Source organism: Neofelis nebulosa, chromosome 3 (assembly GCF_028018385.1).
Source record: "Neofelis nebulosa isolate mNeoNeb1 chromosome 3, mNeoNeb1.pri, whole genome shotgun sequence".
Taxonomy (NCBI): Eukaryota; Metazoa; Chordata; class Mammalia; order Carnivora; family Felidae; genus Neofelis; species Neofelis nebulosa.
This window is the reverse complement of record NC_080784.1, coordinates 134,378,597-134,396,333: the sequence shown is the minus strand read 5'-3', so window position 1 is coordinate 134,396,333 and position 17,737 is coordinate 134,378,597.

Sequence of the window (17,737 nt, the reverse complement as noted above, 5' to 3'; positions counted from 1 at the left end):
CAAAAGGGGAAAAATTAAGAATTTATAAAAAAGAATTGTATGAAAACACAAAACCAATAGAGTATAGTTAAATCAGTGATCACAGAAAATCCATAGCCTTAAAATGCTGCAGCTACAAACACATTAATAAAAAGAAAATAAATTGAGCTCCCATCTTCAAAATTTGAAAAGAGCAAAAGAAACCAGAAGGAAGGAGATAATAAATAAAAGAGCAAAAGTAATGAGGTAGAGAACAGAAAAATAGTAGAAACTAATAAATAAAAATGTCTTCTGTTTGTGAAAAACAACAACAACATAATAGATAAACCATGAACTAACCCAGAGCGCCTGGGTGGTTCAGTCAGTTAAGCACCCGACCTCGGCTCAAGTGATGATCTCATAGTTAGGGAGTTCGAGCCCCGTGTTGGGCTCTGTGCTGACAGCTTGCAGCTCACAGCTTGGAGCCTGGAGCCTGCTTCAGATTCTGTCTCTGTCTCTCTGCCCCTCCCCTGGTGGCGCTCTGTCTCTCTCTCTCAAATATAAATAAAACATAAACATTAAAAAAATTTTTTAAGTAAAAAAAAATAAAAACCACTAACCCAATAAAGGAAGAAAGCACAAATAAGAAATAAAAACAAGGAGATAACCAATGAAAGGTAAATTTTTAAATATCAAAAGACTACTTTATACAACTCATACAAATAAAATGGAAAACCTATATGAATTGGATTATTTTCTAGGAAAATACAATTTACCAAAATTGACCTTGCTATACATGGAAAGCATAAATAGACAGATTTCTATAAAGGAAAGAGAAGAAGTTATCAAAGAACTAACTGTAAAAATTAGACCCAAATGATTTTACAGGGGAATTCTATCAAACTTTCAAAGTCCAGATAAGCCCAATATCATTTAAATAGTAGCACAGAGGGAAAACTCTCATATGATCTTTATGAAACAAGTATAATTTTAACACCCAAACCTGGTAAAGATTACACACACACGCAAACACACATAGACACACAAGAGAAAACTATAAAGCAATCTCACTCATGACTAGGAATGGAATAATCCCAAATAAATGTCAGCAAACAGAATGTAAAATCAAGTTTAAGGAGTGTATCGTAATTGAGGGGTGAGGTTATTCCCAGACAACGAAGCTTGAATATTAGTAAATACATTAGCAGTTCATCATGTAGTTAGATCTAAGGAGAAAAATGTTGATTAGATGTGTAGATGATAGAAAGGATTTTGTGTTAGTGAGCTATTACTACTGTGAAAATAGTAACAAACACCCCCGATATCTCAGTGGCTTACCACATCAAATATTTTTCTTTTTTTCACTCTCCAGTCTGTGGGTTGGCAAGGGTGGTTATGCTTGAGGCTGCAGGACGGATTCAGGTCTACTCCATATGCTCCTCTATTTGGATCATCAACTACTCAGGGCATGTCTTTCTGATGGTAGAGGCAGAAACACAAAAGGGGTGAGTAGAAACATATGATGCTTTGGACTCTGAACTTGACAAACTACTACTGTTGATCAAATTCCATCGTTTAAAGCAAGTCACATGCTCAAACCCAAAACCAGTGTATAGGTAAGTATTCTCTACCAACAATATATATCATGATAGAAGAAGGGAAAAAAGAAATAATTGTGAACACATAATAAAATGTAGCATAGCTTTTGACAAATTTTAACACTCATTCTTTTTTTTATATGAAATTTATTGTCAAATTGGTTTCCATATAACACCCAGTGCTCATCCCAACAGGTGCCCTCCTCAATACCCATCACCCACCCTCCCCTCCCTCCCACCCCCCATCAACCCTCAGTTTGTTCTCAGTTTTTAAGAGTCTCTTAAGTTTTAGCTCCCTCCCTCTCTAACCTCTTTTTTTTTTTTTTTTACTTCCCTTTCCCATGGTCTTCTGTTAAGTTTCTCAGGATGCACATAAGAGTGAAAACATATGGTATCTGTCTTTCTCTGTATGACTTATCACACTTAGCATAACACTCTCCTGTTCCATCCACGTTGCTACAAAAGGCCAGATTTCATTCCTTCTCATTGCCACGTAGTATTCCATTGTGTATATAAACCACAATTTCTTTATCCATTCATCAGTTGATGGATATTTAGGCTTTCCATAATTTGGCTATTGTTGAAAGTGCTGCTATAAACATTGGGGTACAAGTGCCCCTATGCATCAGCACTCCGGTATCCCTTGGGTAAATTCCTAGCAGTGCTATTGCTGGGTCATAGGGTAGATCTATTTTTAATTTTTTGAGGAACCTCCACACTGTTTTCCAGAGTGGCTGCACCAGTTTGCATTCCCACCAACAGTTAATACTCATTCTTAATTTCATAAAAATAAAATTAAAATTAAGAGATACTTTCTTGACATGATGAAATGTTTCACATCTCAGCTCAAAAACCAGCATCACACTTAATGGAGAAACAATAGAGGCAGCATTGGAGATAAGAGCCAATGATCACAAGTATATAGATGCGTAAGATGTGAGAAAGAATTAAATTGTATCTCTATATACATCATGTAATACTACACCTAGAAAACAGAACCAGTACTGAACAATTTCTGTAAGGTACCGTAATATAAAATGTACCTGAAACACACATACCAAAATACAAACAGTAACCATTTAAAGATATGTCATTTAATATTAGAACAAAACCAGGGGCGCCTGGGTGGCTCAGTCGGTTAAGCATCCGACTTCAGCTCCGGTCATGATCTTGCGGTTTGTGAGTTTGAGCCCCGCGTCGGGCTCTGTGCTGACAGCTCGGAGCCTGGAGCCTACTTCGGATTTTGTGTCTTCTTCTCTCTCTGCCCCTCCCCCACTTGTGTTCTGTCTCTCTCTGCCTATCAAAAATAAATAAATGTAAAAAAATAAAAAAAAACTATATTAGAAAAACTGTGAAACACTTTGTAAGCCAAAAAAGACTTGAATAAATGGAAAGACATCATTTGTTCTCATATGGGACAACTGAATACCACAAAGATGACAACCCTCCCCATGCAATATATAAATGTGATTCCAATTAAAATGAAGGTAAACTTTTTCCTAGAGTTAGGCAAACTAATTCTAAAGTTCATGCGGAAAAATAAACATACAATAATGGAAGGGAAATAAAAGCAGTAAGAGAGGACTAGCCCTAACAAGTATTAAATCAAGCTATAAAGCCTCTCTAATAAAAATACTGTGGTACCGGGGCGCCTGGGTGGCTCATTTGGTTAAGCGTCCGACTTCGGCTCAGGTCATGATCTCACGGTTCGTGGGTTCGAGCCTCATATCAGGCTCTGTGCTGACAGCTCAGAACCTGGAGCTTGTTTCAGACTCTGTGTCTCCCTCTCTCTCTGCCCCCCCCCCCAACTCATGCTCTGTCTCTCTCTGTCTCACAAATAAACATTAAAAAAAAATACTGTGGTACTGGCAAACAAATAGAGTGGGAAGGGAGTAGTAAATCTAAAAACCGACCCAAGTACCTATGAAAATTAGTATATGGCATCTAAGATCACTTGGGAAAAGATGGACTTTTAAATAAATGATGTTGAGTGACTGGATACCCATTTGGGAAAAGATAAAATTGGGTCCATAACTCACACTGTACATCAGAAAAATCTCCAAATAGACCAGAGATGTAAATTTAAAAGGAAAGTATAAAGGGCACCTGGGTGGCTTAGTTGGTTAAGCATCCAGCTTCAGCTCAGGTCATGATCTTGCAGTTCTAGAGTTTGAGCCTGCATCAGGCTCTCTGCTGTCAGCACAGAACCCTCTTCAGATCTTCTGTTTCCCCTCTCTCTCTCTAGCCCTCCCCCCCACTCTCTCTCTCTCTCTCTCTCTCTAGTGTGCGCACGCTCTCTCTCAAAAACAAACATTAAAAAAATAAATAAAAGGGAACTATAAAACCATTAGACAAATACACGAGGGAGTTACTTTATAACTTGGGTGGGGGAAAAGCTTTTTAACTATGAGAAGACCCAATCCCCTATCACCTGCTATAAACTAAATGTTTGTGTCCCTCCAAAATTCATTTGTTGAAACCTAATCCCCAACATGAGGGTATTAGAAGTGGGGTTTGTGGGAGGTGATTAGGTCATAAGAGTAGAGTCCTCATGAATGGGATCGATGTCCTTATAAAAGAGACCCCTGAGAGCTCCCTGGCCCTTTTCACCATGGGAAGACAAGGGAAGAAAATGGCTATCCATGATCCAGGAAGCAGGCCCTTACCAGACACCAGCTCTACTGATGCCTTGATCTTGAATTTCCCAGCCTCCAGAACTGTCAGAAGTCAATATCTGTTGTTCATAAGGCACTGAGTCTTTTTGGTACTTTGGTTACAGTAGCTCAAACAGGCTAAGACACCACCGTCCTTGAAGCCATCATTAGTGAGGTACAGCAGTCCCTTGGGACCTGCTTCATTTAGCACTTCATCACAATCAACCACAGGTAATAGCTTTACTAATTGTGTTGTCCCTGACTGACAAAATACAAGCATCCCTTTTCCCACTGTCGAGCAGCTTAACACTATGCTCAAATCCAAACACATACCGATTTAATTCAGAAACTGTATCTCTGAATGGTGGCATCATTCAAAGACTATTCTCTCAACTCTACTAGTCTGGGTTCAATTAGAAAACAGGAAACAGACTAGTAATTTGAACAGGGAAAGTTTAACATAAAACATTATTAACTAGAAACAGAATATTAACCAGATGAGATAAAAGAGAACCTTAACAGCATCACAAGGCTAACAGTACCCAAATAAGGGACAATTTGCAAAGAGGGGCCCTCTCCCTAAAACTGAGATTCAGACTTCATTAGAGAGAATGTAGCTATAGCCCAGGAGATGGTAGAGAAGTTTGCTACAGCTGATCCATAGCTGGTGGGCTGAAGTTGACAAACAGGACACTTCCCACTGGAGATCCAGGAGACTGAAGCCAGCAAGCAGGAAACCACGGGCCACCACTGCAGAGCAAAATACTGCAGGCCCAGGTGCCAGAAAAACTAACTGGAGAGTGACTGCCACTGGGCGTTCTTGCACAATGCTTGCACAGGAGGAGCAAAAAAGAGAGGACACAGGCCAGCAAGAGAAGCCTGTTCCCTGCAGTGTCCCTCCAGTGCCATCTACTGACAAAGCTTCCCATTGTGCCAGCTGGCAAAGGAAGCATGTTTATAGGGTCCCATTCTAGTATTACAAAGCAGGACAGCAGTAAACTGATAGCTGTCACAGGCTTTGGGGGTGGGGGGGAAGCTGATTCCTGTTCTTTGGGTAAAATGAGTAAAAAATGAACCAGGGAAATCTCTTCAAGGATAGAATGCAAGGGAGACCTCAAACACAAAATGGGGTCAACACCGAGGGACTCAAGACCCAACTTGAGGATTTCCATTGGCCAAAACTGGAGTAATTTGAGAATAAAAAGAATAATGGCAAAAATGAATTCTAACAGACTGAAATTTTTTTAGTTTCATTAGTCTATAGTGTACGCATAGAAGAAGGAAAGATCTTCTTTACAGATGAATGCCAGCTAATAGTAAATGTAGACAGGATGATGAAATTTGAAAATCATTTTGCCACCCACAGTGTACTATTGATTCAGGAAATGACCTCTGATGAATGTTAAAATAATTGCACGAAATGTCACTGGCAACAAGATTATCACCTGGTCTTAGAAGGTCATCCCACAAATTAGTAATTCCAAAGGAAGAAGAGATTTGGTGGTCACCACGTTCATCCAGGAATCAAACTTAGCTTCACAAATGGGACGACTGGGTATATGTCCTAATGTCATGCAATAAGAAACATGCACCATCACCTGTGAAATGTTTTTGTAGAAAAATGTCTAACAGAATCAAATCATAAGAAAACAAACAGACCCAGAGTTTGAGTTACTCTACAATGCAAATGGTCTGAACTCTCCAAAAAGTTAAGTTTCCAGATAAAATACAGGACACTGTGTTAAATTTGAATGTCAGATGAATGACAAGATCATCTTTTAGTGTAAGCATGGAATATATTATACTAAGGGATGATTCATTGTTTAGCTGACATTCAAATTAACTGAACATTCTGTATTTTTATTTTCTAAATCTTTCAATCCTGGAAAAGAAGGGTGTTAAACTACTCGAGATTAAAAGCATAAATGGGCATAACCAAGGGCAAAACATGAACTTTGTTGGCAGCTGGATTCAGAAAGAAACAAGACTATAAAATACATTTTGGGGACAATTACAGTAATTTGAATATACACAGTACATTAGATGATATTGTGGAACTATTGTTAATTTTCTTAGGTGTGATCATGGCATCATATTTATGAAATGAATTTCCATATTCTTCAGAAATGTATAAATGAAATATTTAGGAGTGATGTGCCATGGTTTTTGTAATTTACTCTCCATCGATTCGGGGTGGGGAACAGTACACAGGATAGAGAAACTAATGTGGCAAAATGTATTATTCTTTCAATTTTTCTCAAGGTTTTGAAATGTTGAAAAATTAAGGGTAGGAGGAAAGAGCTAGCAGAATAGAAATATTTATGATGAATAATGTCCTTAAAATAATTCTTGGGCGCCTGGGTGGCTCAGACTGTTAAGCGTCTGACTTTGGCTCAGGTCATGATCTCACAGTTCATGGGTTCGAAAATCCGCATCAGGCTCTGTGCTGACAGTTCCGAGCCTGGAGCCTACTTCAGATTCAGTGTCTCCCTCTCTCTCTGCCCCTCCCCCACTCACACTCTGGCTCTCTATCTCTCTCTCTCAAAAAAATAAATATTAAAAAAATATTTTTAGTATCTTATACATTGATACAAAAGTATTAGAGCAATTCCTTCATGGCTTACTTCTTACATAAAGTCAAGGAAAAGGAATTAATACATTTTTATAAATAAAAAAACTGTTTAAACTGTGTCCCATCACATGTGTATCCACTAATAACCCTGTAGACACTCACTTCGGATGCAATCTGACAATCTTATCATCCTTTTTCCATGTCAATAGCATAACCTAACCAGTATTTGGAGCTATTTTTTACTGGTCCCTGGCACAGCCTTTCCCTGCATCTCATACTCAATTTTTCAGGTTTCTAGTAACAGTGGTTCCAAAGAATGCTTGATTGTAATTATAAGGGTAACAACAAAACTCCCTGGGGGGTCAGTCTCCCCTGTGGAGCAGGGCAGAGGCAAATAACTAAAGCAGTTCCGTTATCGATCTGCACTCAGCAGGCAAAAAAAGGACTTTAAAACCCTGTTTGTAGAGATTGAAGAAAAAACTATTTTCTACTTCACAATTTCATGAGGCAGTTTTTTACACATCTTCAATTTAGTGAATTCACGTACTAAAGCATTATGTATTGTGTTCTCCACTTGCAACATCCAGAACCAGAGTACACATTCTCTAACACATCGCATGTTCAACTACAGTATTGTTTCCACGCGGTCTCTTTGACTTCATCTATTTTATTCCAAACACGTTAATGATTCATGTCTGACTAATCTAATCTGCTTGTTTTAATCCAAAGTGCAGCTACATATTGCATATTAGGTCCAAATCTCCAATAATATACGCCCCCCCACCCCCAAGTGCAAACAAATAAATGTGGGAGATCCATGAGGCTGAACATACTCACCTAGTCAAATTGAAAGCAAAGGTCAGCAACTAAATAGACAAAAGCTCAGCTGCCTTTGAGAAACTACCAAAAGAATATGGGGCAGACCTAAGGGAAAATTCAAAAGAAGTGTCCTAAAGGTGACCTAAGTATTACCACCACCACTTATATCATATCAAGGTGATACTTTGAAGTTATTATTTGGATATTATTGAGTAAAAGTACAGAAGTTTGGCATGGAAATGATATATCCAACTTCTTGAAGGTGAGAAAGGGTGAGGGGAGGCCTACCCCTCGGTAAAACTCAAATACCTGACTTTCTCCACACATCACCCCTCCTTCTAGATACTGATGGTGGAGAGGAAGAGAATTAAGTGCTAAGGCTGACATGTTCTTCTAAAGAAGTCCCCCATTGTCTTAGTCTGTTAGGGCTGCTATAACAAAAATACCACAAACTGTGTTGTTTATAAATAAGAGAAACTTATTTCTCACAGTCCTGAAGGCTGAGAAATCCAAGATCATGGCACCAGAAGATTTGGTGTTTGGTGAGAGCTCTGGTTCATAGACAGCCATCTTTTCACTGTGTCCTCATGTGGTGAAAGGGACTAGAGATCTCTCTGGAGCCTCTTTTATGAGGTCGGTCATTCTGGGCTGAACCCTCCTGCCCTAATCACATCTCCCAAATCCCATCACATTGGGATTAGGATTTTAACATATGAATTTGGTCAGGGAGGGAGGCATACAAACAGTTGGTTTGTAGCACCTATCCTCCAGCCTCAAAGCATTTCGAGATGGGTCAAGCAGAATACAGGCAGACTCTCCCTGGCAGTGTGTCCAAAGCCCTTCTGGAGGTGTCAGATCAATAATCTAACCTAACTTAACAAACTAGACAAACAAGAGCAAAACAAACCCAACACAAGCAGCAGGAGGGAAATAATAAATATAAGAGCGGAAATCAATGAAAGTGAAAACAGAAAACTAACAGAGAAAAGTAATTAAACAAAATGCTGATTCTTTGAAAAAGAAATAAAATTGAAAATCCTCTAGCAGGATGGACACAAAAAAAGAGAAGACATAAATTATGTCAAAATCAAATAGGAGATTACAACAGATCCTGCAGCCATTCAAAGGGTAATAAAGAAATACTACTGTTAGGAGCTAATTGTGCCCCTCCCCCCACCCCAAATATGTTGAAGTTCTAATTCCTACATCTATGAATGTGGCCTTGTTTGGAAACTGGGTCATTGCAGATGTAATTAGTTTAGTTGAGATGAAGATATACTGAGTAGAGTGGGTTCCTAATCCAACATGACTGATGTCTTCATAAGAAGGCAATTTGAAGACAGAGAGACACACAGAGAGAACACCATGTGACACCAAAGGCATCACATGTGATGTCACAGGTCACCCTGTGACACCAAAGATTGGAGTGATACAGCTGCAAGCTAAGGAATACCACGTGTTCCTAGCAAACCACCAGAAACTAGCAAAAGGAAAGCAAGAGTTCCATTATAGGGCTCAAGAGGAAACAAGGCCCTAATGATACCATAATTTTAGACTTCTGGTCTCTAGAACTGTGAAACAACACATTTCTGTTGTTTTAAACCGCCTAGATTGTGATATTTTATTACAACAGCACTAGCAAACCGGCACATCTATGAACAATTTACCTTCCTAAGGGGTAAAGAAATAGAAGAAATAAATAAAGAAGAAATTTCTCGGAAGAAATAGAGCAACTCCTCAAAATCAACAAACTACCAAAACTCTGTCAAGATGGAATTGATAGGGGCGCCCGGGTAGCTCAGTCAATTAAGCATTCGACTTCGGCTCAGGTCATGATCTCATGGTTCACGGGTTCAAGCCCCTTGTCAGGCTCTGTGCTGACAGCTCAGATCCTGGAACCTGCTTCGGATTCTGTCTCCCTCTCCCTCTGACCCTCCCCTGCTTGCACTCTGTCTCTCTCTCTCAAAAAATAAACATTAAAAAAAAATTTTTTTTAAGATGGAATTGATAACCTGAATATTCTTACAGCTGTTAAAGAAATTCAGTTTGCAATTTAAAAACTCCTGAAAAAGAGGGGCGCCTGGGTGGCGCAGTCGGTTAAGCGTCCGACTTCAGCCAGGTCACGATCTCGCGGTCCGTGAGTTCGAGCCCCGCGTCAGGCTCTGGGCTGATGGCTCGGAGCCTGGAGCCTGTTTCCGATTCTGTGTCTCCCTCTCTCTCTGCCCCTCCCCCGTTCATGCTCTGTCTCTCTCTGTCCCAAAAATAAATAAAAAAAAAAAACGTTGGAAAAAAAAAATTAAAAAAAAAAAAAACTCCTGAAAAAGAAATCTCTAAGCTCAGATGGTTTCACTGGAGAATTTTCTCCAACACTCAAAGAAGAATTAACACTACTTTTACATAATCTCTTCCAGAAAATAGAAGAGGACAGAACACTTCCCAACTTACCTTATAAGACCAATATTACCCTGATATCAAAAGGAGACAAAGACAGTACACACAAAAAGAAAATTACACACCAATATCTTTCAGGAATATAGGCACAAAACTCCTCAACAAAATGTTAGCAAGTCAAACACAACAATGTGTAAAAACAATAGTACATTGTGACCAAGTGCATTTCAAACCAGGTACACAAAGCTTGTTCAATATATGAAAATCAAACAATGTATTTTACCATATTAACAAGCCAAAGGGGGGAAAAAAAATCACACAGTAATATCAATGATATAGTAAAAGTGTCTGACAAAATCCAATTCTCATTAATGACAAAAACTCTCAGAAAAACAGGAATGGGGGGAAATTCCTCGACCTTATAAATAGCATCTGGAAAAATCTACAGCTAATACCATTTTTAAGGAGGAATGCTTAACACTGAATGCTTCTACTCTAAGAACGGGAAAAAAAGAATGAATGTCCCCTTTCACCATTTTTATCCAACATATAGCCCTGGAATTTCTAGTCACTAAAATAGGCAATAATAATAATAATAGTAATAATAATATTAAATTAAAAAGTAAAGAGCATGCAAATTAGAAAAGAAAAAATAAAACTACTTTCAGACAAAATGATTTGCTGTGTACAGAATACCAAGAAACCTACAAAATGCTCCCAGAACAATGAGTTCAGTAATACTGTAGGATTTAAAATTAACACACAAAAATCAATTCAATTCTTGTATACTGACAATAAACCAGTTAAAACCAAAATTGAAAATGGGTGCCATTTATACTTGCTCCAAAAAAAGAGAAATATTTAGATATAAAACTAAGAAAATATGTATAAAATCTGTATGCTGAAAGTTACAAAATGCTGACCAAAAAAAATGACCTAAATACTTGGGGATTCACAAAATGCGATATCAAAAAAAACACCAAGCAATCTAATTAAAAAATGGACAGGGGAATGAATAGACATTCTTCCAAAGAAGATATACAGATAGCCAACTGGTACATGAAAAGGTGCTCTACAGCACTAATTATCAAGGGAAATGCAAATCAAAACCACATGAGATACCACCTCATACCTGTTAGAATGACTGTCATCAAAAAGACGAGACATACCAAGTGTGGTGAGGATACAGAGAAAAGGGAACCCTTGTGCACTGTTAGTGAATATATAAATTGGGAAAACAGTAGGGAGTCTCCTCAAAAAATTAAAAACAGAACTACCATATGATCCAGAAATTCCATTTCTGTATATTTACCCAAAGGAAGTAAAATCACTATCAATTCATCAGGAAGATATAAAAGTTATAAATATATATTCACTCATCATTAGAGCACTTAAACATATAAAACAAGTATTAACAGAACTGAAAGGACAAATAAACAGCAATAAAACAATAGCAGAGGACTTCAATATTCCACATTCAACAATGGATAAATCATCAGACATAAAATCAATAAGGAAACAGTGGGCTTGTATAACATTATAGATCAAATGAACATAACAGACATTTATAGGACATTACTTTCAACAGCAGCAGAATATACATTCTTTTCAAGCACAAGTAGCACATTCTCCAGATAGATTATATGCTGGGCCACAGTAAAAGTCCTAACAAATTTAGGAAGACTGAAATCATATCAATCTTTCCCAATCATGATGGTATAAAATTAGAAATCAATAACAGAAGGGAAGTTGGAATGTTCACAAATATATGGAAATTAAACAACACACTCTTAAACAACTTATGAGTCAAAGAAAAAATTAAATGAGAAACCAGAAAGAATCCTGAGAGAGATAAAAATGGAATAACAACATGCCAAAACTTATAGGATCCAATAAAAGCAATTCTAAGAAGGAAGTTCATAGCAAAATGCCTGAATTAAGAAAAAGAGAAAGCTCTCTAATAAATAACCCAACTTTACACCTCTAGGAACTAGAAAAAAAGAAAAAGAAAAAACTAAGCCAAAGTTAGCAGAATAAAAGAAATAATAAAGATTAGAGCAGAAATAATGAAATACTCTCCAGGTGAACAATAGAAAAGATCAACAAAACTGTATTGGTTTTTTGAAAAGATAAACAAAATCAACAAACCTTTAACTAGACTGACCAAAAGAGAGAGAGAGAGAGAGAGAGAGAAGACTCAAATAAAATAAAACTATAAATGAAAAAAGAGACATTACAACTGATACCACAGGAATATAAAGGATCATAAGAGACTATTATCAACAATTATATGCCAACAAATTTGGATAAATTATAAGAAATTATTAAATTCCTAGAAACACACAACCTACCAAGACTGAATCATAAAGAAATAGAAAATATGGACAATTCAATAACAAGTAAGGACATTGAATGAGTAATCAAAAATCTCCCCTCAAAAAAACCTCGGGCCCAGATGGTTTTATGGGTGAATTCTAACAAACACTTAAAGAAAAATTAATGCTAATCTTTCTCAAACTCTTCTAAAATATTGAAGAGAAGGAAACACTTCCAAACTCATTTTACAAGGCCAGAATTACTATAATAATGGACATATGTCATCATACATTTGCCCAAACCCACAGAGGTACAACACCAAGAGTGAACTCTAATGTAAACTGTAGCCTGAATGATGATGTTGTGTCAGTGTAGGTTCATCAGATGTAACAAATGTGCCTCTCAGGTGGGAAAAGTTGATAATGGGGAAAGCTATGAATGTGAGAGGGCATCAGGGACATGGGAAATCTCTGTATCTTTCCCTTAATTTTGTGTGAACCTATAACTGCTCTAAAAAAGTAAAGTCTTGGGGGCACCTGGGGTGGCTTGGTCAGTTAAGCATCCAACATCAGCTCAGGCCATGATCCAACAGTTCATGAGTTTGAGCCCCACATCACTCTCTTTGCTGTCATTGGCTGAGCCCGCTTGGATCCTCTCTGTCTCCTTCTCTCTGCCTCTCCCCTGCTTGCTCTCTCTCTCTCTCTCAAAAATAAATAAATGTTTGGTTTTTTTTTTTTAAAAAAAAAAGCAAAATCTTTAAATAGGGGGAAAAACCATAATAGTAGTGAAAAGTTTTAGCATTTCACCTAGGATCACTTAGATCCTAGAACAGAACATGCAGAAATCAACTCATACATATATGGTCAATTAATTTTTAAAAATGGTGCAAAGATGATTCAAGAGAGAAAGGATTGTCTTTTCAACCAATGATGTTAGAACAACAGGACATTCATATGTATGAAAAAAAATTGATTCATACCTCCCACCAGATGCAAAAATTATCTCAAAATGGATTATATGCCTAAATGTAAAACCTGAAAAACTTCTAGAAGAAAAGATAGGAGAAAATGTTCATGGCCTCGGATGAAGCAGGATTTTTTTTAAGTTGTTTTTTAATGTTTATTATTTATTTTTTTGAGAGAGAGACAGAGCACAAACAGGGGAGGGGCAGAGAGAGAGGGAGACACAGAATCCAAAGTAGGCTCCAGGCTCTGAGCTGTCAGCACAGAGCCTGATGCGGGGCTTGAATTCACGAACTGTGAGATCATGACCCAAGCCAAAGTAGGACACTTAACCAACCGAGGCACCCAGGTGCCCCTGAAGCAAGGATTTTTTCTAAAAATATTACACCACATGTACAATTCATAAAAGAAACAATTTATAGACTGAACTTGATCAAAAAATAAGAACTGCTATTGAAAAATACTGAGAATGAAAAGACATTTTTATTTATTTTTTATTGTTTTTTAATGTTTACTTATTTTTGAGAGAGAGAGCACACATGGGCAGGGAGGGGCAGATAGAGAGGGAGACACAGAATCTGAAGCAGGCTCCAGGCTCAGAATCCAACAGGGGCTCAAACTCATGAGCTGTGAGATCATGACCTGAGCTGAAGTTGGATGCTTAACCAACTGAGCCACCCAGGCACCCCTGAAAAGGCATTTTTAAAAGGACTTCCGGAATGTTACAGCAAAGATTTCAAAGCTGTAATTTAATTATATAAAAAAAGAAAGGTAAGGTTTAACATCCTCTAAAGTCGCTAATCTCCTAACTCTTGCAGAGTGGGAAGCCAAAACAGCTACCCTATATGCTCAGACCAAGGGGCCTGATCATGTGGTCATATAGCATCTTATGCACATAACTAACATGAGTCTTAACAGTTTGTATGACTCACTTTTATTGAAATCTGTTAATTTTTTAATTATAAGGGACAGAAACCCTAAACTAAAATAAATTAATCAGAAAGGAAATGTTAGGGCTAATGAAGTCCAGGGTTAGATCTGTCTTCAATTAGTGCTGGTTCAGGAGCTCAAATGATACCATCAGAAGCTGGTCTTTCCTCATCTCCTAAGACCTACATAAGACATAATAAATCAGAATCCTTAGGAGTTAGGACTCCAGAGTCTTAAAAACAACAACAAAAAAAACCCTTTCCAGACGAGAACCACAAAGCACTTATCAGTAATTGCGTTATCTGTGAATAGCTTGTCTTTGCAACTTAATTACAAGTTTCTTGCATGCAAGGACAATTTCCTCTGCACCCTAATTATGTCATCTAAGATTGTGCTCGATGGATATTTAACAGGTAATCTGTAAATTCCGGTAGATCCAGGGATGCTGTAAGTCTCATTCATGTCAGCATCAAAAGGCATTTGAAAAAAAAATTCTGATATCCTTTTGGAAAATCTGGGCTAGTGAAAATACAGTGGGATTCAAAGTTTTTTAACAACTACATCCAAATGGAATTAGTGAATAAATTTGAGTTGGTAAAGAAAAAAGCCTCACACAGTATTCCAAAGCATTCTATTCTTAGCCCTACATGGTTCAAAATTCTTTTGAACTTGGATAAAGATATAGATGATAAATATCATATCTGTCACTGACAAAACCAGAAGATGTCAAATGATAAAAATGTATTTCACAATGTTCTTGAATAGCATGGCCACCCAAACATTACCACTAGATCAATTTTGGTATTCTTCCGGCCCTCACATTATACTTATTTTTATGTATGTATAATATTTTTGGCTCCATTTCTCCCATGAGTATCAACATTTTGGCTGCCAGCTTGTCTAGACTTATATCCTTTGACTCTAAATCTAGCAGGAAGAAAAGCTTTTTTTTCCACAACTTGAAAAAAAGTCTGTCCTGATTTCCATTGAACAGAACCAGATCCCACACCTGTTCTTAAATACCATTCACAGGGGCCAAGAGTTCATGATGCTCTGGTTGGCATGCCTGAGTTCCACGCTCATCACTTGGGAGCCAGTGCTGGTGTCAGCCACATCTGAGGCATGCGTGGACTCAGAACAGGGGAGCGTGGTTCCCCCATGAAAACCTGATTACTGTTTTGATAAGAAAGGGGAATGTCTGCTGAACTGCCAAAAAACAAACCAAAAAAGTCAGGGTCTCTTCTTCTCTCTAGGAACTTACATTCTACTCAGGAAGACAACTGTTAACAGATATTTGTAATATAAAATGACAAATGTTGAGGTAAAGTTTTACAGTGTAGAGGGGCAAGTAAATTCAAGCTAGGGGTCAGGATTATGGCTACATAAGTTTCCAGAAGGAGACGATGCCTGAGTCCAGAAAGATTTTAAGTCTTTACAAGGTGTAGAAGAGGGCTTGGGAATGATGTAAGGATGTTTCCAGGCATCTCTGACTTAGATTTTATCCCCTTGCAGGTAGAATTATGTATTATCCTTTCCCCCCTTGGAATCTCCCCCGTAACATGGTGCCTGGTGTCTAGTGGATGAACTTGTCAATATTCCCTCATTATATGTTCAGCAAAATTCTGTGGGAATTCGTAAATTAGATATTTAACCACATTATCACAGAATGCAACTGAGATAGAAAAGTTAGGTCATCAAAATCACAGTGTTACCCAACAACAGTGCGAAGGTAACCAACCCCCCACAGAAGAAGGGACATATCCAAAGCAAACTCTAGACATGAAGAAGAATAGCACAAACCCTAGCCTTGTATTAGTAGTGCAGTAAATAGAGAAATAAAAGCAAGTAAAATTTTCAGTATGCTTAGCAGTTCTCACAAAGCCCAAAACACCAAATTTTTTTCTAGTGATTTCAGATGTCAAGTGGTAAAAATTTATTTTACAGTGTTCTTGAATAAATAAGGACTGGGAAAAAATTGAGAGGGAAACATGTTTGTTTGGGTGGGTTGCTAAGCAACACCACACACGCCAGAGGCTCCTTTTGGATTTCCTTTGGAAGGTGGAATCTGCAGGACCAACGGTCGGTCCTTCTGCTGTGTCTGCTTCATCTGTTCACACGGGAAAATAAAAGCAAAACAGGAAACAAACAGGCAAGTCTAATACAGAAGCCAGAGGTGTGGGGAATACTAAGCATTAAATCAGACCGCACTGTTTGTAAAGTTGCTTTTTAAATGGCTTTTCTAAACGGCCACCACGGCACTGAGACAAAGAGATGGGGTTTGTATAGCATGTTCCAGAAGAACGTAACCATGCAGATGAAATAAAACCAAATAGTATCCAGCTCTGTTATCTGCCCCACACAATATTTCAGGCCCTGTAGATTATTGTAATATATAATATTATAATAATATTATAATATGGCAATAGGCAATAGGATTGTGGCAACTGGGTGAAGAAAATTATGAGTGTGTGCACCTCATTTATTTTATAAAGGAAAACTTCTTATGAGAAATAGCGTTTTAAGATGGATATTAAAGGAAGGAATTCTGTGGTAAGGGAGAGAAATTTATAGCTTCAAGGTCTGCTAGAGGAAAGGCAAGGAGCTCCGAAGGGGAAAAACATGTCAACGAAAAAGCACAGAAGAGAACATTAGTAAGCCAGAAAGAGTGAATGCGTATTTGAGCAGGAAACATATTGCATGGCTGGTGGAGGGTTGATGAAGATGAAGATTTAAATTCACAGTAAAAGTCCTGGAATGTAGGATTTAGGATGCAGTGCATTAAATACCATCCAAGTTATATTACACAAATAATTCTGTGAATTTTTAAAAAATCACATTTCTTGTGATAATTTGTAATTAAAACTTGTGTTAAGCACACATTTAATTCTGAATTATCTATGGGTGAATGCATTTTTGTCCAGTCTGAATTCTTTTTGTTTTTTTAATGTTTATTAATTTTTAAGAGACTGAGCATTAGCAGGGAGGGGCAAAGAAAGAGGGAGACACAGAATCTGAAGAAGGCTCTAGGCTTTGAGCTGTCAGTCATCCCACAGCCTGATGTGGGGCTCTAACCAGTGAACTGCAAGATCATGGCCTGAGTCGAAGTCAGACACTTAACTGACTGAGCCACCCAGGTGCCCTGGTCCGTCTGAATTCTTTTGGAGACAATGGTATGGTCTTTAAAAGAATGTTTCAGATTTTGTTTTAAATAATTGACACTGTAACCAAAAAAAAAAAAAAAAAAAAAAAAAAAAAAAAAAAGGAGGGGGGAGCACCTGGGTGGCTCAGTTGGTTAAGCGCCAGACTCTTGATCTCAGCTCAGGTCTTAACCTCAAGGTCATGAATTTAAGCTCCCCATTGAGCTCCATGCTGGGCATGAAACCTACTTTAAATGAATGAATGAATGAATGAATGACACTGTAAATGAAGACACACTATTATCATTATTAATTATAGAATACAGGCTATACTCTTGAACATGCATCTGAGACTTTCCATGATCTAGCCCTGCCTACCTTCCTGTCTCATGCCAGCCTG